The 22366-nt window shown below is 44.7% G+C and overlaps 1 protein-coding gene and 1 non-coding gene across 3 annotated transcripts in view; both read right to left on the minus strand.

Moving 5' to 3' along the window:
• The window catches only part of BTBD11 (BTB domain containing 11), a 326170-nt gene that overhangs the window by 90669 nt on the left and 213135 nt on the right, over positions 1–22366 (minus strand). The gene's annotated exons all lie outside the window — the stretch shown is intronic.
• On the minus strand, positions 20088–20160 carry TRNAE-CUC. The gene has a single exon. It is a non-coding gene; the product is annotated as a tRNA-Glu (tRNA).

Here is a 22366-nt window from a genome sequence, read left to right on the forward strand (position 1 = left end):
GCGGAATAATATTCCATTAACAGATCACTTTTTAAAACACCATGTAGAATCTCTTTTTTTAATACAACAAAAGAGGAGCTGAAGGTGAGGCTGGGCATAGTCTGGAGGTTCCCCTGTGTGTCCCTGGTGTCCTTGCCACTGGGCTGCAGCTTTGAGAAAATGATATTCCAGCTCTCTTGAGATAAACCCCTTGAACTCACATTACCCTGCACTTGGCAGTCTGACAGGATGGATTAAATTCATACTCCAGCCCTGATCAATCAAAACCCTACTCATCAAATCACAGACTGAAGACAGCTGATTCCCCAGGCCTCCGTGGAATGACTCATGCCCTGAGTTAGGAACATGTTTTAGAGCAGGCTCTGCCACTAACTGACCACGTGACTTGTGTGTCCTTGGGGCTTTGTGGGCCTTGAGTGTACTCACAGTAGAGTTAAGGGACCAGAGAACTAGAGTAACAGTATAATATTTTGAAATAAATAAATAAATCAATAACATACTGCCACAAGGAAGTTGGGGGGAAAAAAGCCACGAAGGCAGCTTCCAACAGAAGTTTTTGCTGTGATGGAAGTGCTCTGAATCTGTGCTGTCCAACACAATGGCCACAAGCTGCTGTGGCTACTGAATACTTGAAATGTGGCTAGTGCGACTGAGTAGCTAAATTCTAATTTTATTCAAGTTTAATTGATTTAACTTTGGGTGGTTTAGTCACTAAGTTGTGTCCAACTCTTGCGACCCTGTGGACTTTTAGCCTGCCAGGCTTATCTGTTCATGGAATTTTCCAGGCAAGAATACTGGAGTGGGTTGCCATTTCCTTCTCCAGGGGATCTTCCTGACCCAGGGATTAAACTCAGGTCTCCTGCACTGCAGGTGGATTCTTGACCAACGGAGCCACCACCCGCTAGTCACAAGTGGTCAGTGCCCCCCTTACCGGATGGCACAGTTCTAAGGAAGATCCTTCAGTTCAGTGTAGTTCCAGACAGGAATCCTGGTGAATGGGGAAGTGGAAAAAGGGCTACAGCAGACATCAAGTAACCTAATTTTGGACTTAGTTTTTCTTCACATTATCATGGTCTACATCATTATCATCATTATTAGGATTTTATAGCATCTACTGGAGTGCTTACAATGGGCCAGACTCTGTGCAAAAAGCTTAAATGTATATTATTTCATTGAATTACAGTAACAACCTTGGAAGGTAATTATGATTATTATCCCTATTTACAGATAAGCAAACTGAGGCTTTGCCTTGCAAGACTCAGTAACCTATAGGATACCACAAGTATTGACACAGAGCTGGGATTTGATCCCACGTCTGCCAGAATCCAAACTCCTCCTACTTGGCCATTCTTATATGGCTCCTCCAAAGATCAGTGTGGCATTGACTGAGTCACTGAACATTGAGGCATTTCGGTTCATCATCTGTGGAGGAAGAGACTGAGCTACATGCAGTCTATGACCCACTCATGTAAGAAAGGGTCGTGATTCCCATACTCTACTCTACCCCCTAACCAGGGGGCCACTTTTATATAATGAATGCTAATGTTTACAGATGGGACCGTGTGCCTCCAAAAGTACCTGACTGCTCTGAGCACAGATCAATAATTTCCCTCAGTGGAACCCATGACTTGGTTACAGATTGTTTTTAAGAGCTTCTCCGTATTGTTGGGCTTCCCCTGTGGCTCAGCTGGTAAAGAATCCATCTACAAAGCAGGAGACCTGGGTTCAATCCCTGGGTTGGGAAGATCCCCTGAAGAAGGGAAAGGCTACCCACTCCAGTATTCTGGCCTGGAGAATTCCATGGATTGTATAGTCCATGGGGGTCACAAAGCATCAGACATGACTGAGCAACTTTCACTAAACACTTCTGGTGATTCAGATCACCAGGAGGACCTGAGTATCAGCCCTGGACTGATCTTGCTAAAGTCAGAAAAGATTCTTTTTAAGTTAGATGATGAGTGCTTTATAATGCATGTTTCTCTTTTTGCCTGGGAGGCCAGGAAACTCAAAGCTAAATCTTATTCTCAATTTTAATAATAAACCTTGGGGGAGATTTTTCTGGTACAGTGGTCTTCCTTAGTGTTAATGACATGAGGTTTTGGGCTTTTGGTTTTTTTTTGGTATTGTTATCCTTGTTTTGTGGTTCTGATAGGGATGAAGTAAAAGGACAAAGTAGCTGATTAATAGTTAGCCCCACTAAGGGATTAACTTAGCAAGTAAGTAAAGGAAATATATGGGAGACCTCTGCAAGTTAATGATCACTCAAGAAAGCAGTTTGCTTACCTGCAAAACCAAGCAGGCTTGCTTAGCAACAAAACCCATGTAGCAGAAGCATGAAACACACCCCCAAACAATGAAACAATGGTGAAATGAGACCCACATCTTGCCCAGTAATGTCAGTAATTTAATGATTCCTAGGACATACTCCTTTGCATACACTAAAAAAAATAAGGACATTATACTGAAACCGAGATGATTTACCATATTTTAACATATGTTGCCATCCTTTTGCTCATTTCCATTGTACCATGACAGTCCCAGTTTGACCATACAGGGACAAGAAAACTGTCCCGCTCTACATGGAGGAGGAGCTGATGCTGGAAGCTTGACATTTACTAAAAATGAGGAAGAAGGTGGTCTTCTGCCCCTCCCCACTTTTCCTTTGATTATAAAACTGCAGTCCGTAAGTTCTCACTGTGGCACTCCCGGGTCTGCCTGCTTCTATCTCTCATAAGCATCCTATACTAATAAACTCTTTCCTACCTGTACGCTGTTTCTCCCTGAATTTTTTCTGAGCCAAGACAGAAAAATCCACGTTTTATCAAGGCCAGAGACATGTCCTGGGATTTCAGTTCTATCTAACTCATATTGTGAGTCTAGCTCAAGTCTTTTTCAGAGTTAGTTATAAATGATGAGTGGATAACATCATCTGTCTCAGACTGTGCCAAAGCCCCAAGATTACCTGGGATAATAAAATAAAAAAGAGAATGTCACTATGTAGCATGTGGGTGGGGGGTCCTTTGGAAACATAGAGGATGGAAATGGGATAGAATTTCCTTGTAAAAAGAAAAATAAAGAAGGAATATGGAGAAAGGAAGGAAAGAAAAGAAAAATCCTAAGAGACTTAATAATCAAGGAAGGGACTACAGCAGGAGGAGAGACAATTCTGGTGCCTACACAAAGCAACCATTTGGCCATGGAGCAGATTTATGGACTCTCCATATGCATGAGAATAAAACATATGCACAATTTACTTCTCTGACTAAATGTTAATAATTTTACACTTTGTTGAATCTGAAAGTGAGAGATAACAGAAACCAGGAAGGATTTAATTAAAGGAAAACCAAAAGGGCTATTTGTTAAGCTGGACTTTGGTGCTATCTAGGAAAGGATTCCTTGTCTAGGTCAGCACTCCAGGTGACCCTCTCCAGCCACATAAGTGAAATAATCAGGGCTGATTAGCTGATGAGATGGAAAGGTCTGGGTGTGTTCCCTGCCCACCTGCCACGACCTGTCCAATCCTCTCAGGAGCATTCCTGCTGCCTCTCCTAGTGAAGGGGTCAAGCTTTGGGGCCAGTCTCAGGGGAAGCAGTGTAACGAGATCCCGTCCAGGGATAAGCCTAGGTCAGGGAGGGGGACTGGGCCAGGTCAGGAGCAGCACTTCTCTGAGATAGAGGGATGGACTGGCAAGCAGGGTGGGGGTGGGGTGTGTGTGTGGTCAGATGGGGTGTGGGCATTGGTTCTGAATGGAAGCTGAGTGTGTGGTGAGTAGATAAAGCAAAGGTGTCATGAATCCCTTAGATTCCTCTCATCTGAAGACGAGGATAATATTCACTGGCCCTTCTTCACAAGGCCACTGAGAAGATGAGGTAATAGGTATGGAAGTACAATTAAAGATTTACATTTAGGCATCTTCATGTACACCAGGCACCTAACACACCTGGGCTAAGTTGCTATCAACTTAAACATCAGATTAAGATAAACACTTTTTTTCCAGTAGTCATGTACGGATCTGAGAGTTGGACCATAAAGAAGGAAGAGTGCCAAAGAACTGATACTTTTGAACTGTGATTCTTGAGAGTCCCTTGGACTGCAAGGGGATCAAAACAATCAATCCTAAAGGAAATCAACCCTGAATATTCATTGGAAGGACTAATGCTGAAGCTGAAGCTCCCATACTCTGGCCACCTGATGCAAAGAGGCAACTCATTGGAAAAGACCCTAATGTTGGGAAAGATTGAGGGCAGGAGGAGAAGGGGTGGGGGGGCAGAGGATAAGATGGTTGGATGGCATCATTGACTCAATGGACATGAACTTGAGCAAACTCCAGGAGACACTGAAGGACAGGGAAGCCTGGCGTGCTGCAGTCCATGGGGTGGCAAAGAGGTGGACATGACTGAGTGGCTGAACAACAACAAGGAAGGTAGCTCTGATAACCAAAACCTCATCTTGTCAGCAGGAGAAGGCAATAGCACCCCACTCCAGTATTCTTGCCCGGAAAATCCCATGGATGGAGGAGCCTGGTAGGCTGCAGTCCATGGGGTCGCGAAGAGTCGGACACAATTGAGCGACTTCACTTTCCCTTTTCCCTTTAATGCATTGGAGACGGAAATGGCAACCTACTCCAGTGTTCTTGCCTGGAGAATCCCAGGGACGGGGGAGCCTGGTGGGCTGCACAGAGTCGGACACGACTGAAGCGGTTTAGCAGCAGCAGCAGCAGCATCTTGTCAGCGTCTTTCAGCCACAACTGTAAGCAATACAACACACTGCCGAAAGAGGGAGCTCCTGCACACTTGCTCAGCACACAGGCTGGGTTCTGGTGGATTTTTCCTATCAGTTCCTCACTCCTGTTCTCCTTCTGCTTCCAGCTTTCCAGCCTCTCAGTCTTGCTGTATTCCTCTTTCCTTATTACTGGAGCAGTCCACCTTTCTAGGTACATCTCTCTGCTGCATCCTCCTAGAGATCTTCTTTTCCAGACATGGCTCCTGCACTCGGCTGGCCTCAGCACCACCCACAGGAAGCAGGCCCATGACACGTGCCAAATATGAATCACTTATCTCCTGGAAAACTCAGACGGCAGGCCAAAGTCAAGTACACATTATCACAATGCTAGGGTATTGACTGCACTGTTCATATCACGAGTGTGGAGTGCTGGATTTCATTATCCATGCTTATTTATCTTCAGTTTTCCCCTTCTGCAATACCCAAGGCAGGGGGTTCAAAGGAGTAAGTGCTAAAAAGTGTTTGTCAAGTTAAACTGATAACAGTTTCTATGAGTTCAGGGTCTGGTGTCAGACTGTCGTGAGTTTTGGCCCTGGTGCTGCCAGTTAACTGAGTCAGTGACCAAATCTCAGCAAGTCACATGGCCAGGAGCCTCAGGATCTAATTGGGAAATGCGGAAATAGGGAAATACGTGCCCTCCAAACTTTCCCGGCACACAGAAAATAAATTTCAGTAAATGGCAATTGCTTTGAACAGCAAAATGGTGTGTCTGAATTAGAAATTGGACTGGTGTGTTCTGGAAATCTCAGGGAGCAAATGAAGAAGTAGTGGTGGAAACTCCAGGGAGCAGATCTCCTCTCCACTTAAGTAAGACCTCAGAGGAGTCTTGGCTGTCTGGAGCTAGGATGGGAAGGAAGCCTCGAGGGCTGCTGCCTTGGCAGGGCAGTCCCTTGGGTAGGACCTTAGGAAGGAAGTTGAAACATTGAATAGGCAGTTGGTCTAGATGGCTATTTGGAATCCCTCTTCATCCTAAGGGTCCAACACTTCACATTTAACTGGTTGCCCACTGATGTAAGACTCTTTCTAGGATTGGACCATTGCATTATTTTCTAGTTTTTCTCTTGTATCTTTTCACATTGCTGTCACGATGAATGTGCTAAGACATAAATGTGGTCATCTGATAAAAGTATAAATTCCTCGGCCTGCCCATTTGTTAACTGGCTTCAACCCATGTCTTCACTCTATTCCCTTCACGCTGGTCCAGCACCACTGTGCTCCAGCCACATGAAACAACCAGCCGTTTCTGGAACACACATGTGTGCTCACACCTCCCTGCCTCGCTCTTGCTGTTGTTCCCTCTCTCTATCCTCTCCATGCAGTTAAGTTCTATGCTTCCTTTGAGACACAGATCAAATCACTTCCTCTGGGAAGCATTCCCTAAGAGCCCCCCCCCCCCCACCCCATACTCATAATATAGTTAGTCCTTTGTTTCCCTCTGCCTTGATAAGCATTGTGTATGTAATTCCATAATACCATATATATCATATTATTATTGCAATTTACGTCTTTACTACCATCCCAGCTAACTGTAGGGGCATGAACTATTCAGCTTTGTATCTCCCAAACTTGTACATCATAGCGCTTGCCACTCAGGATGACATTTGATATTAGTGTCCTGATTTATTCTGTCTCCTCCACTAGACTGTCAGCTTCATGAGAGCAGGGATTTATCCTGTGCTCTGCTTTATCCCAAACACTTCTGTGGTGCCTGGAACTTCATAGGTCCTCAACCAACATTCTTTGAGTGAATGAAAGAATGACTGTTGAATGAATCAAAAAATGTTTGTTAAATGAATCACTGAATGTGTGATTAAATCCTGTGAATTTGCTTAGCTTAATTCTGGTGGCTTTCTCACCTTACTGATGGGTCATTGGAGTGGGTTTTATAAGGACTAGGTAAAATGATAAAAATAGTCACATGTTGTTTATTTTCAGTTGTGTTAAGAGTAGGAACGCACATAATTAAAATTCAATGAGAACCAGGGAACCAGGCTTGGGTAAAAACTCTATAAAAAGTTAGGTTCAGGAACTTGGCCAAGTGTCCCAAATAAATCCCAGTGACCCTCAAAGACTTTAGACTCTGGGAAAGTAAGACATGAAACATAAATTGTGGGCAGGCATTGGGGCCACATTTCTCTTGTGTTGAGATGTTTCCTGTACCTGATTTACCACCACAATAAAACTAGGGAATGAAGGGAGGCTGGCAAATTGTCACCAGCAACAAGTTCTCTGGAATAATCTACAAGGCTGTGCCAGTTCCAGAACCGGTTTTAAAATTGCTAACTGGGACTATTTCTAGTGCTTTTCCATTTGTAGATAATAAGGGCCACCTTGTTAGGGATTTTGCATGTTTCAAACATTGTATGTGGTTTATATACCAAGAAAAGACACAGTTCTGTTCAGTTCAGTGAACCAATTCAGTTCAGTTCAACTCAAATAATTCAGATTAACAAATATTTACTGAGTTTCTCATTGTACATGGACTAGAAATCAAACTCTTCTATATACTCAAAAAGTTCTGCAAGATCTAACACTGTCCACCTTGGACTTCATTTCCTACCATGCTCACTCATTCTGTTCCAGCCTCGCTGAACTCCTGGCTGTTCCTTGCATGTTCCAAGACTGTTCCTGTACCAGGGCCTTGGCACTTGCTGTTCTCTTTGCCTGGCAAGATCTTTGCTCAGATAGCCACCTAGTTTCCTGTCTTGATTCCTTTATTTCTCTGCTCAAATTCTATTTCCTTGGAGGAAACTTCCCTGACCATACTGGATAAAATCGTACCTCTCATCACTGTACTTGGTTCAGGTACCAGTTTTATTTCTCTTTATGTCACTTATCTGTGCCTGATACTTTACTATTTATGCATTTGTTCTTCCTCTGCACCCCCTAGAAGAATGTAAGCTCCGTGAAGACAGATATTTTGCCTGGCATAGAATAGATGTGCTATACATACAGTCAAATAGATGAATGAATAAAATGAGCTCCTACTATGCATCAGCTTCTATACTTGATGATATTGAAAGGACTTTAGTCTTCAACCAACTCATGATCTAATGTGAAAAACATGAGAAAAGAGGCTTATCTGAAAAGCCTTTTGATAAAGGAAGGTACAAAGTCTTATGGCAGAATGAATCAGAATCAGCTGGAGCTGAAGAGGGTAGGAGTATGTTGCAAAATGCCGTCCTGAACCTGCAAGTGGGAGAGAGAAGGACTTGGAAGAGGAATCCAGGCAGAGGAAGTCAGATGAGGAACTGTAGAGCCAGCTTGGGGAGCTCTGTGTGGACCGGAGTAGCTGAAGGGATAAGTGGACGGGAGGTACCGGCGTGGATGAACCTGAGAGATGATAAAGGCGTGAACAGGGAGGACTATTCATGGAGCAGGCCAATCACTTAAAACTTGTTCCTTATTTACTGACTCTCTCCTTAGAGCGAGGGTCCATGCTGAGTTTTGTGGAAGACACCAGGATTTAAAACCTGAACCCTGGTGTTCAATCTAGCAAGGGAGGTTAGTGTGGCCACATAACCCCAGTTTCCCAGGGCATCCCTAATGGTGATGTCTGTTTGCCCTTAATTATCCTTGTAAACTTGTTAGATCATGACTTTCAATTGGGGGATTGGAGCAGAAAGTGGCCGTCAAAGAAGGAAGGGCAGATAACCATGATGCAAGGCTGATAATAAGAAGTGCCTTGTGGGATGTTCCTGTAAAGTGCTCTGGGGTTTGGAAGGGGCAGTGCCTCCAGGGATGGATTTTTGGAGGCCGTAGAATCTGCAGTCAGTGTTAGTGTTTTCAATAGGTTGGTCCTGGATTTTGACTATTTATTGGTTCCCTTTTTCCTTCATAACAATATTCTTTCCACACCATGCTGCCATAAGGGGCTGGAGAATGGCCATATGAGGGGTGGAATTCTATGTAATGAATTCATAGAGAGCAGCGTGACAAAGGACTGCCAAAGGACCAGCTCCAGCCTTGGAGTTTGAACACTTCAGTGAGAACAAAGCCTGGGAAAATATGAACCTTCTTTTGCCAGCATGTTCTGCCCAAATTCCTGGGCAGGCCTGAACCTGACCTGCTGAATCTTGACCGAACTCCTCACACCAATTTGCAAGAACAGAGGAAGTCTTCCCTGGGAATGTTTCTTATCTACAAGGTGAAAACAGAGCGAAGACTTTAAATCCAGAGTTATAAACAAACACAGCCAACAAACAAACAATTCCTGGAATAGTGGGAACTTCATTCTCTACAGACATGGCCAAGTACATGTGCAATGAACTCTGTACACTGTACAAGCTCAAAACTTGCTTGATGATGATGCTGGAATTCTCTTCTCTGTTCTAGAAACTACATGGGAAGGAGGGTGGGGAATTCCAGGGATCCCTAGAGCAGCCCTCTGGTTTCTTTTTATTTCTTTTTTAAAAAAGTTTAATTAATTAATTTAGCTGCACTGGGTCTTAGTTGGGCTTCCCTCGTGGCTCAGACAATAAAAGAAATCCCCTGCAATGTGGGAGACCTGGGTTCGATCCCTGGGTCGGGAAGATCCCCTGGCAACCCACTCCAGTATCCTTGTCTGGAGAATCCCCATGGACAGAGGAACATTGTACGCTGCAGTCCATGGGATCTCAAAGAGTAGGACATGATGAGGCATGTGGGATACTTCTTTTTGTAGTTCGGCAGCGTGTGGGATCTAGTTCCCTGACCAGAGATCAAACCCAGGCCCCCTGCGCTGGAGTGCAGAGTCATGGCCACTGGACCACCAGGGAATTCCCCGCCCTCTGGTTTTATCTGACCACTCACTGTATGGCTTTGGGCAAATCTCATGCTTTTCCTAGACTTTCCTTCCAGTCTCATAAGTTGTGAAAAGCAACTCTGGCTGGTCTTTCCACTTTTGGAATCCAGGGAGGTTGCAAGTGTGGACGATCCCCGGAAACCAAGAAGCACTCGCTCCAGGAGATTTTGATAATGACTGTGGTTAGAAACCTTATGGACAGGGTGGTGCCCCTCCTGATATCTCCCACATGGCATTTCTTCCTGGAAAAAGCAGCAGGAGACAGGGCTGGGGAAGCCCACCTTCCTCTCAGGGCTCTCCTCCTCCTGCAATTTCTTCCTCACATGGGCCATCAGATGCATGTGAATTAACCCCTCAGTTGCTCCAGGCAGACTACTCTTTTTATATCCATTCCCTCTACATTGGTGTTTTTATCACACCACTGTGGGCAGTTTTAAAAGAACAGCAATTCACAGATTGGAAACAAGTCAAATGCCCAGCAACCTGGGAACCGTTAGGCAAATTATGGTGCCTTCACAAGACGGAATATTTTGTAGTCATTAAAAATGATGTTTATGAATGCTCTGTAGTAGTGCTAGGATAATGCTTATGGCATACTAGTAAGTGAAATAAAAAAGATATAAAATTGTATATACAACATACAGTTATTTTAATTTGTATTAAAAAAAAGGAAAAAATATGTGAAACAATCATTTTGGCTACCTCTGGGTATTAGAATTGTGGATAACTTTAATTTTCTTTCTTATATTTTTATGTATTTTCCAAAGTTAAAAAAAATGAGCATACACAACTTTTCAGTAAAAAGACAGATCTGTATAAAAATCTGTATTTATAGCACCTGTATTGCAGTTGTAAACATATGCAGTCCACGAGGACAGCAGAATGGTTGGAGGGGAGAATGTGATTAAATCAATAAACATAGCAAAACTGTAGACTGGGGTACATGGAGACATGTATAGGCTTTGTTTGGGAAGTCAGACTTCGAGGAATGAAAAGGCAACCCAGATGCTCTGTTGCTCAGGGCAAATGACCAGATTTACTGCCTGGACTCTTTCCTGTAACACGTGAAACCCAGCTCTGTGCTGGCAGCTGTCAATATCACTATTTCTGAAAGGATAAAAAAGGAGTGAAAACTTGGCACAGGAGCAGGTGGATTGAAAGCAGCCTGAGCCCAGAGAATGCCCTCCTCCTTCCCTCTCTTTCTCTTTCTCCAGGCCTTTCTGGTACCAGGCACTCTGGCTCCCACTGCCTTTGCCGCCCTGGGGCAGCCCACAGTTTACACCAGGCAGTTTCAAAGGCTCATTTGTGCTGCTGTTCTTTAAACAAATGCTTTCCTGCTTGTTCAGAACATTCATGTATGGTTCCTGAGGCCCTGGAAACAGGGCAGGCAAAGGACTGAGGGTTCTGGGCAAATGAGAAAGAGCCAAAAATCCAAGGAAGCTAATATAGCTTTCCTCTGGACCATTCAGCAGAGGGAGGAGGCCACTGGTGACCCCTCTCACTGGGGGACTCTGCCACTCCGCCAAGCCATCCTCTTGGGACTTTTGCGGGAACATTCTAACTGGTCCTTCCATCACCCCCTGCTCCATCCTCCTGTTGCCATGCACTCAGATCATCTTCATATCCCCCTCTACTCTGTGCCAGGCTTGGCTGGCTGCCAGAGAGAGCAAGAGATGAACAAAGCCCAGTCCCTGCCGGTGAGGAGCTCAAAGTCTGGCAGCGAAGACAGACATTTGGAAGCAAATGAGGCCAGAGTGGTGACTGGGGCCACACAGGAGCAGGTCAAGGGGACACAGGCTCTGGAATCACAGTGCAAGGATCAGCCTCCAGCGCAGGCACTTACTAGCTTAGCTGTGTGACCTTGGGCCAGTCCTTAGACTTCTCCACCCCTCCCCATCTGTATGTAGGCAGAGTTACAGTATCTCAGAGGTTTCCCTGGTGGCTCAGCGGTAAAGAAGCTGCCTGCGATCCAGGAGCCACAGGAGACGTTGGTTCAATCACTGGGTCGGGGAGATCCCCTGGAGGAGGGCATGGCAACCCAATTCAGTTTTCTTGCCTGGAGAATCCCATGGACAGAGGAGCCTGGCAGGCTACAGTCCATGGGGTAGCAAAGAGTTGGACATGACTGAAGCGACTTAGCATGCACGCACAGTATCTCAGAGAGAGACTGGGGCATTTAAGAGGGATAACCTGTAAAAGCTCATCACAGGGCCTGGCTCAGACTGGCATTCAAGAGTTGTTATAATCATTCACAGAGGCCTTCATGGACACCAGGGGTGAGGGGCACAAAGGTTTCACAGCAGAGGTGAGGATGCAGTTGAGTCTTGAAAGATGAGCAGGCATTTGTACCTTGCTCAGGCGTTTCCCTTGTCCAAACCTTCACCCTAACTCCACCATTGAAGGAACAGAGGCCCATCAACACCTACAGGATGTATTTTTCTTCCATAGACTTTCAACTCAGTGTGGATTTTCTAAATCCTTGACTGTGGGGGAGGCCCAGGCACCACCTAACTCCTATGGTCTTGATGCAGACAGGACCTTCTATGGGCCAGACAGCCTGCTGCAGCAGCTGGACGGCAGGACACAGGCAGGGTGGGAAGAGGACAGGTGGGGCAGCAGCTTTTTATCAACCCCTACAGAAATATTTCAGCATTTTAACAACTGGCTGAACATCTGCACTTCTGCCAATCAGCTGAAGGTCAGTCTGGCCTCTGGTCTATGGCATGTGCTTCCCCGCCCGCGCCCACCCCCGCCCCCCACGCCCTCCCCCCGGCCCCCCCGCCAACATGTATCTTGTGATTTCCTTTCTTGGAGCCTTTGCCAGCAGCTCCTCCCACCTAGAATGCCTGATCTCATCTGTCTTTCAAAGTCTGACTCAAAACCACCTTCCCTGAGCCCCCAGCAGTTTATCTGCATCTCCCTTCTCACCCTTGGCACTTTCTATCTTTGATGATAAATGAGCTGCTCAGGGTAGAGCCTAGAGGTCTCTGGGCTTCCTCGCCTCCCCCCTCCCCCCAGCATGGGGCCACTTCTGAGCCCTGTGAACTTGGACAAGTTGCTGATCCTCTCTGCCTCACTTTCCACATCTATAAACAGGGGATGACGATAACAATACTTCCCTCCTGGGGTTCTCATGAGGGATAAGTGAGTTAATTCATGCAAAGTGCTTATAATGGTGTCCAGCAAGCAGCTCTTCCAATTACTATGCTTGAAAGAGGCACTTGAGGGACTTCCCTGGTGGTTCAGTGATTGGGAGTCCACCTGCCAATGCAGGGGACATGGGTTCAATCCCTGGTCCAGGAAGATCCCACATGACATGCAGCAACTAAGCCCATGTGCCACAATTACTGAGCCGGTACCCTGAAATAAGAGAAGCCGCCACAATGAGAAGCTCACACACTACAATGAAGGACAGCCCCCCACTCATCGCAACCAGAGAAAGCCCTCCCATAGTAACAAAGACCCAGAACAGCCAAAAATAAATAATTTAATTAAATTAAAAAGAGGCACTGGATGTATGTTCAATGAATGAATGAAGAATGAACAACTGAATAAGAAGTCCATTAGTAAATAAAACAAGTAATTAAGAACATCGAAAAGTACATTAAGAAATGAAAAGCTCAAGCAGCACTGAGGTAAAGATTTAAGAGGCAGGGTCTGTATTTACATAGCCAGCTATTTGTTTCAGGGGGTTAAACATTCTTCTCAAAGATTTTTTTTTGCTATTCTCTAACCAGATGAAGGCAATGGCACCCCACTCCAGTACTCTTGCCTGGAAAATCCCATGGATGGAGGAGCCTGGTAGGCTACAGTCCATGGGGTCACTAGGAGTCGGATACGACTGAGCAACTTCACTTTCCCTTTTCACTTTCATGCATTGGAGAAGGAAATGGCAACCCACTCCAGTGTTCTTGCCTGGAGAATCCCAGGGATGGGGGAGCCTGGTGGGCTGCCGTCTATGGGGTCGCATAGAGTTGGACACGACTGAAGCGACTTAGCAGCAGCAGTAGCAGCAACCAGATGAAGTGATTTGATTATTATTCCACTTACATTAGTGATACTTACTGAAGCCTAAGCCGGGGAAAATATTAGCAGGAAAAGGGAAGAGGTGGGGGAAACATATTAAAACAAGAATCTCCTGTTGGCCTTTAACCTTTCCAGGGAATCCTGTGCTCCCTGCTTTATGCCTGACATCCTGCCCATCCCAGTGGCAGGGCACCTGGTTAATGGAGCAAACTCTGGACTCTACCTTGACTTGCTGTGTGACCCAGGCAAGCTGCACAATCTCTCTGAGCCTGAAGTTCCTCAGAAGAAGGCAGAGACTGTGATAGTGTAAGATATGCTACTACACTTGTAGGATTCTAGTGAAGACCCAATGACTAACGCACTTAGTAGAGTCTGTGTGTGTGTTAGCTGCTCAGTTGTGTCCAACTCTTTGCGACCCAATGGACTGTAGCCTGCCAGGCTCCTCTGTCCATGGGGATTCTCCAGGCAAGAATACTGGAGTGGGTTGCCATTTTCTTCTCCAGGTAGAGAGTCTAGTATGTCATAAATACGTGGTGATATTTGTCGGTGATGATGATGATGATGGCTGCTTTGAAAAACTTTGCTCTAAGATGATCAAAACACAGAAACAAGAAAAATGCCTCCACAGTGGAGCTGGTCCCTACACTTCTTACTTTATTGCTTCAGGTGTGTGAGTCTCATGGACTGTTTTTCCTTTAAGAGGGACACTATGTGCATTGAGTCTCTAGTTCAGTCTCTAGTTTTCTGTGATGTTGGTAATGTTTCATATCTGGGGATCCAATACAGGAACCACTAGCCACATCTAGCTATTGAGCATTTGAAAAGAGGTAAGTGGTCCTAAGGAACCAAAGCTATAGTTTTAGTCAACTGAAGTTCATTTAAACAGTTTCACATGGCTACTGGTTACCATACTGGACACAGCAATGCTAGTTCCTTTATCTTTGTCATGAAGGTAAGGTTTTCCTTCCTTGTCCCATAAAATAAGGAGACGCTGGTGTCAGACCAGACCAGATGGTTAACTGGGATTCAGAAAAGACTTGGATACTGAAATGAACAAGTGACATGCACGTGTTTGATCGGGCTAACTCCCCAAGTTGGGAGAGGGGACTGTTTTTAAACTTGAACCACCCAGCTTGTTACCTGTGGTCAGGAGCAATCACTCCCCCATAGGCTGGGAAAAACCTCCGGGGTAACGGTATAAGCTCTTGGACTAGCCCTGAGGGCTGGAGGCGTTTAGCAGCCCTGAAGCTGAGGTGGTTTAGGATCTGCCCTGCTGCCTCTCCCTGGGGAAGACACCTGTCAGATCCTGCCTCACCCTTCTCCTGCACGCTGTGGCTAATTTGCTATTTCTGAGCCTCTGCTGGCCACCTTGTTAATTGGACAATGATCATTATATTTGGATGCTCAGTGCTTTCCCTTGGTCACTGCTCCAAAGCCTGAGAGTTCTGCAGGCTGGTCACATCTGACCTCTGGAATCCATTCATTTTGGCAAATTGCAGCAGGATCCAGCACCTCCATGAATTAAGGGGAATTGGTCATTGTTGTTTAGTTGCTAAGTTGTGTCCGACTCTTTTGTAACCTCATGGACCATAGCCTGTGAGGTCCGTCTGTCCATGGGATTTTCCAGAGAAGAATACTGGAGTAGCTGTCATTTCCTTCTTCAGGGGTTCTTCCTGACCCAGGGATCTAACTTGTATCTCCTACATAGGCACATGGATTCTTTACCACTGAGCCACCAAGAAAGCCTGTGAAGGGGAATGGAGGCCTTGCAAAGCTCAATCCGGTCCCCCCAACTGGGGAAATATTTCTTGGACACCTATTATGTGTTGAACTCTGCCAGAGAGATGAAAATCACCAAAAAAGGTTCATCTCTTGCCTTTGTTGTTCAGTTGCTAAGTTGTGTCAAACTCTTGGACTGCAGCACATCGGGCTTCCCTGTCTTTCACTATTTCCCGGAGTTTGCCCAAACTCACGTTCATGGCTATCTAACCATCTCATCTTCTGTTGCCCTCTTCTCCTCTTGCCCTCAATCTTTCCCCGCATCAGGGTCTTTCCCAATGAGTCAGCTCTGTGCATCAAGTGGCCAAAGTACTGGAGTTTATGAAACTTGAAATGGGGGTAGGAGGAGGTTGGGGGAATGAATGACAAACACGCAAATCCACAATATTGTTATTCATATGATGCTCTGTGGAGCACTGGCACTACCCCGAAGCTTGCTAGAAATGAAGCACTTCAGGAACTTCCGTGGTGGTCCAGTGGTTAAGAATCTGCCTTTCAAGGCAGGGGACACAGGTTTGATCCCTGACTGAACAACAAGATAACACGGGCCACAGGGCAACTAAGCCCCTGCCAAGACTAGAGAAAGCCTGAGCTCCACAACGAAGAGCCTGGGTGTGGCAGTGAAGACATAGCGCAGCCAAAATTTTTTTTAAAAAGAAGCACTTCAGGCCTACCCCAGACATAATGAATAGAATCTACATTTTAATGACATCCCAGGGGATTCCAATGCACTTTAAAATTTGAGGAGCCCTCCTACAGTATACCTTTAGGTTATAAGCACTGTGACTGTGAGACTAATAATGGCCGTTGTCTATACAGAGCCTAATGCATGCTGGATTTTAAGTGCTTTCTATATATTAACACATAATAGCTTCACACCAGCCCTCTGAAGCTCCCACTTTACAGATAAGAAAACTGAGGCTCAGAGTGGTTAAGTGGTTGAGTTAAGGTCACAGAGATAGGAAGTGTCAGAACCTAGATATAAACTCAGGCATTATGGCTCCAGAATAAAAAATGTCCAGAGGTATAATTAATGCGCTATGAAGGTCCTTAGCATTACCTAAAGAGCTTCCAAATGGCATTTTCCTATTAGCAGTGACTAGACTTAATCGTCTCACAGGTAGATGAAGGCATTTTTACCTCACAAGGTGAAGTGTAGTGATTCAGTTAAACTCTGTAAGTAAAATAGCTCATGTAGCACATGGCACAATAATAGCTGCTTATCAAATGTTCATCACCTTTCTTTAGGCACCCTTATGCCTCCATCAAGAGAGGGCTTACGAAGTACCAGATGGAGTTCTGGTCTCTCATCTTCCTTCTCGCTCCTCATTTCTTATAGGAGAAAGTGCTGATAGCCTGGTGGTTCTCTCAACCTTCTTTACTGCCTAATTTGTTCTTCCACCCAACAACTCTTCAGAACAAGGTCTTGTTTTCTGTTCTTTCACCTTCCTTTCCCCCACCCCGTGGTATGCATTCCATTCCCTTAACAGAGAGAAACAGAGAGAGAGAGAGAGATAGAGAGAGAAAGAGGGCTTCCTTCCCTCTAGCCACACAGCATTCATTTGATGTTTCTGATACTCTCAGACCTGCCCAGGGCTTCCCAGGTGGCACTGGTAGTACGCTGGTGGCAAAGAACCCGCCTGCCAATGCAGGAGACATAAGAGATGTGGGTTCAATCCTTGGGTAGTCCCAGTGCACCAGCCCCAAGCAACCAGTATAATGCATCGAACTTGGACTGGCGAGGAGGGAGGGGGGTTCAGGATGGGGAACATGTGTATACCTGTGGCGGATTCATGTTGATGTATGGCAAAACCAATACAATATTGTAAAGTAATTAGCCTCCAATTAAAATAAATAAATTTATATTAAAAAAAAAAAATCCTTGGGTAGGCAAGATCCTCTGGAGAAGGGCATGGCAACCCACTTCAGTATTCTTGCCTGGAGAATCCCATGAACAGAGGAGCCTAGTGGGCTATAGTCCATAGGGTTGTAAAGAGTCAGACATGACTGAGGTGACTTAGCACGCACGCACATAGACTTGCCCAAGTGTATAACTTATTTAACCTCACCGCACCTCAGTTTCCTCATCTGTGAAATGGGGAGAGGTGAGGCTAGCTCCTGCCTCAAGGGGTATTCCAAGGACTGAATTAGTTAATAACATAAAGTATGTAAAGCAGGATCTGCCATATACTAAGTGCTGGTCAAAATCTCTTATAATATCTAAGAAGACATCAATCTGGATTAAGGAAGTAAATAATAACCCCTGGCCATTTATGGATCACCTGTTATATGTCAGTGATTACTTTTGGGGCTAGCTAGGGAAATAAGCCTGGAGCAAGTGAGCAGTAGAGCCAGTGCCAATCCGAGGGCTGCCAGCTGGCAATGGCCACATGGCTCTCTGGCTGAGAGACAGAACCTGCAGGTTTCAGACCCAGCTCTATTCAGTTCTGCAAACATTTATTGAGCACTTACTAAATGCTATCCACTGAGCTATGCCCTGGACACTCAGTGCATCCTCAGACAATAGGGAAGGATTTTTGGAGGAAGTGATGCTTAAAATGAATCTTGAAGGATGAAGTGAGATGACGGAGCAGAGGGGACAGTGGTCCAAGAAGAGGACAAAGCATGTGCAAAGGCCCTGATGCACTGCCTTTGCAAATCCACTGAAAATATGCTTATGACTCCAGACAAGTACACTCATCCCTCTGGGCCTCAGTTTTATCATCTTCAACATGAAGCATGTTCAACACGCCTGTGTTCAGCTGTCTTGACTTTAAATTCCATATCCAATGATGGGACAGTCCATTGGAAAAATAATAATAATAATAATCCATGTCTATTCAATGACGTGGATCAACTGTATTTACCATTGGGTCCTTCTTTTGTGAAACGACCAAAAAACTTTTGCACATACACAGAAAGCTAAGATTGGAAGGAAATTCCCTATAAGGTCTTAGTGCTTATTCCTGGATGCAGAGACTCTGGGTGACTCAAAGTTTCTCCTTCAAAGTTTTTGTATATTTATATTTTATTTAATAAGTATATTCATTTTATATCCTGTAAACATTCATAAAGATTATAAAAAGATTCTAGAGATTAGGGATGAGGCTTTCAAATATTTCTTTCAAACCATAATCCAGGGACAGCAAAACAGACTAGCAAAGACAAACACAGAGTGGGGCCTGATGCCAAGAGTTCAAAGACTAGTTCTGCAGTGTTAGCTGCATGACTTTGGCAAGATTATCAACTCCAGTGAAGTCAATGTAAAAAAAAAAAGTTTCAAGAAATATAGTTACCTTCCTCCAGGCAAGAGACTCTAATCTTTTTTTAATTAAATTTTACTTAATTTCTAAAAAACGCAAGTTAACAACCACAGCATCAGGAACTAGCATCTTTTTAAAGAAAGGGCTAAATAGTATTTTCAGCCTGGTAGGTCATTTGGTCTCTGTCAGAACTAGCCACAAGTGCCAAAGAAGCTATAAATAATATGTAAACAAGTGAGTTTGGCTGTGTTCCAATAAAACTTTATAAAAACAGGCAGTGGGCCAAGCTTGGCCTGTGGGGTATCGTTTGCCAATCTCTGCACTGCATTGATTTAATGGCTCATTAATGGGCTGTAACCTGCAGTTTGAAAAATATTGGGATTAGAGTTGCTTTTACCCTGGCCAGATGAAGTAAATTGCAGTGACACTCATGTCACACATAGATCATGTTTTAAAACTTTGTTTCTTAAGGTAATTATTTAGAATTCAACACGCATTTTTTTCATTAGAACTGTTTATACAATGGTTGGAATTGCAGGCAAGCCCACAAACAGCCCTGCAGAAAACAGGTCTAAATACATGATTCTCCCACTCTGGGTTGTCCCTATTCATCCACTGGTTCTGAATTTCACCAGGACCCACTAGCACTGGGGGGACATTTTAGAGGACTTTTGTGCCAGATGTGAGCATGGCCCTTAGGAAGATGAGAAAGTAGCATTCTTCCTCTGGGAAAAGGCATCCTGCATTGCTGCTTAGAATGCCAGGAAAAAAAATAGTCCTTCTGTCTCTTTCTTCTTGCTGTCGAGGTTCCTAGGGTGTCAGCCTAAGGAGTCCATATGTTGGGGAGTATTCCCTGCAGTATATAAGCCAATCAGTTGTGAGCTGTGTGGCTAATCATGGTCAAAAGTACTGAACTGTGCAAATGATCCACTTATGTGTTATTTATTTTTTAAAAAGTAAAGTAGAAGAGTGTAGTGACCCTCTGTCAAGCTTTTGGGTGCCTGGAACCACTGATAACCTTACTGTTTGGAGAATTTCCCATATCATAAGTTCATGGTTCAGTAAGGTAGAAATTCATGTTCCCAGTTGCCCCTCCGCTTTGTGCAGGGATGTGGCCCAGGCGCCACTGGTTTAGAAGCAAGTGGTGTGACATGAATGGAACATGACAAAGGAGGTAGCAGAGACATTTAGCTTTCAAGGGTAATGGTGACAGAGGTCCTGCTGGGAGTGATCATTGTCCAGCGTCAGTGATGGAAGGTCCCGCGTCTATGGCTGTGATCAGTCCTGGGGTGAAACGTGGGCATTGTTCCATGTTGTGTGGCCTCAAAGCCTGTTTCTCCAGCTTCAATGCCCATCAGAAGTCTTCTTCTTTTTTTAAAAAATATTTATCAATTTGGCTGTGCCAGGTCTTAGTTGCAGCATGTGAACTCTTAGTTGCAGCATATGGGATCTAGTTCCCTGACCAGGGATCGAACCTGGGTCTCCTGCATTGAGAATGCAGAGTCTTAGCCACTGGACCATAAGGGAAGTCCTGCACCAGAAGTCTTCTTGCTGCTGCTGCTGCTGCTAAGTCGCTTCAGTCGTGTCTGACTCTGTGCGACCCCATAGATGGCAGCCCACCAGGCTCGCCCGTCCCTGGGATTCTCCAGGCAAGAACACTGGAGTGGGTTGCCATTTCCTTCTCCAGTGCATGAAAGTGAAAAGTGAAAGTGAAGTCATTCAGTCATGTCTGACTCCTCGAGACCCCATGGACTGCAGCCTACAGGCTCCTCCGTCCGTGGGATTTTCCAGGCAAGAGTACTGGAGTGGGGTGCCATTGCCTTCTTAAGCTCTACTAAACATTTAGACTCATGGGACCATCATAGCCACTCTTGTCCTGTGTGACAACATCAGACGTTCCCTTTACTGGGAGGCCTTATAACAATTCACCCAGCCATCTCAGAGCTATCTTCTACCCAGGTGATGCTCAGGTGCAAGAAGATAAGATCCACTTGGGTGGTTGTGAGAATTGCCCTGATTTATGAATCCAAGCATCTCCTGTAACAACTCCACAGAAATAGCTTCCAAGGTCCTTGAAAGGGACATCACTATTATAGGGATCACTGAATTCAAGGAAGCCCAAATCTCTGGATATTTACCAAGTATTTATAGTACTATAAGGCCAGATATAATGTACCAATCAAGGGTCATTTTGACCATAAGCAATGTTGCTTAGTAGCACAATTGATATTGCAAATTTTATCATGTTTCCAGGGCAACAGAGCTAGAGAATTAACCCAAGGTCAAATTCTCATGCAGGAAGGGGAAGGATTTGTTAACCCTCTGCTTAGACTGGGCCTCTCAGAGGTTTTCTTTCTGCTAAGCAGGTTCAGCTTTTGCAATTAAACATTCCTATTAGTAGTGTTGCTTGTATCAAGGATATTCTCCTCACTTGTGTTCTGATATACATACCTCGATGGGAAAGAATGGGGAAGAGTTACAATCAGGCCAGAAATTTTGCATAACCTTGGGTATTTCCACTGGAATATGTTAACATTTGGATATCACTTGTCATGTACTGATGTGTTGTGGTGATTTTCTGGTAAGGTTTCTTGGAAGATGTATTTGAATATCGTTAGCTTCTAATGTCTGTTGCTTGGTTAACTTTATTTCCTCAAGTGTAAATTTTTCCATTTGTTAAGACTGTTCTGTTTCTCCCATTCATTTTCCTCAAATTCTTGGTGATTGGAGGCTCATGTTTGTGGTTGAGATTTCCCTGGTAGACAGTCTGCCACATCTGTTTGCACAGCTCTGCTTACAAGAGGGGTGAGAACTGCCACTGCCTAGGTGTAAAGTTTGGTTGGTTTCCTCAAGAGACTGGGGTAGAGTAAAAGTACCTAATGCCTAGTCTTCTATGTGAAGCTGATCACTGTTCGCCTCAGGCATTACCAGCTAACCCAGGCAACAAAACACTCCTATTTATCCTCCTCTTTTTAATTTTATGGTGACAAATGACTGAAATCATTCATGTCCAAACACATCTAGGAATCACTAGTATTTCTAGTAATGATGTTGTTGTTGTTCAGTCGCTAAGTCATGTCCAATTCATTGTGACCCATGGACTGCAGCATACTTGGCATCTCTGTGTTTCACTATTTCCTGGAGTTTGCTCAAATTCATGTCCAGCGAGTCGGTGATGCCATCCAACCATCTCATTCTCTGTTGTCCCCTTCTCCTCCTGCCCTCAATCTTTCCCAGCATCAGGGTCTTTTCCAATGAGTCAGCTTTTTGCATCAGGTAGCCAAAATATTGGACCTTCAGCTTCAGCATAAGTCCTTCCAATGAGCATTCAGTGTTAATTTCCTTAAGGATTGACTACTTTGATCTCTTTGCAGTCCAAGAGACTCTAAAGAGTCTTCTCCAGCACCACACTTTGAAAGCATCAATTCTTTATTGAAAGCATCAATTCTTTGGCTCTCAGCCTTCCTTATGGTTCAGTTTTCACATCTGTACATGACTACTGGAAAAACCATAGGTTTGACTATATGGAATTTTGTTGGCAAAGTGAAGTCTCTGCTGTCTAAGTTTGTCATAGCTTTCCTTCTGAGGAGCAAGTGTCTCTTCCTGACCCAGGGATTGAACCCAGGTCTCCTGCATTGCAGGCAGATTCTTTACCATCTGAGCCTCTAGGGAAGCCCCAGTAATGATGTAAGGCAGGAAAATCTTGTCATAGATTTAAGATGATTCTATTAAA

The sequence above is a fragment of the Bubalus bubalis genome, chromosome 4, assembly GCF_019923935.1.
Source record: "Bubalus bubalis isolate 160015118507 breed Murrah chromosome 4, NDDB_SH_1, whole genome shotgun sequence".
In the NCBI taxonomy this organism is placed as follows: Eukaryota; Metazoa; Chordata; class Mammalia; order Artiodactyla; family Bovidae; genus Bubalus; species Bubalus bubalis.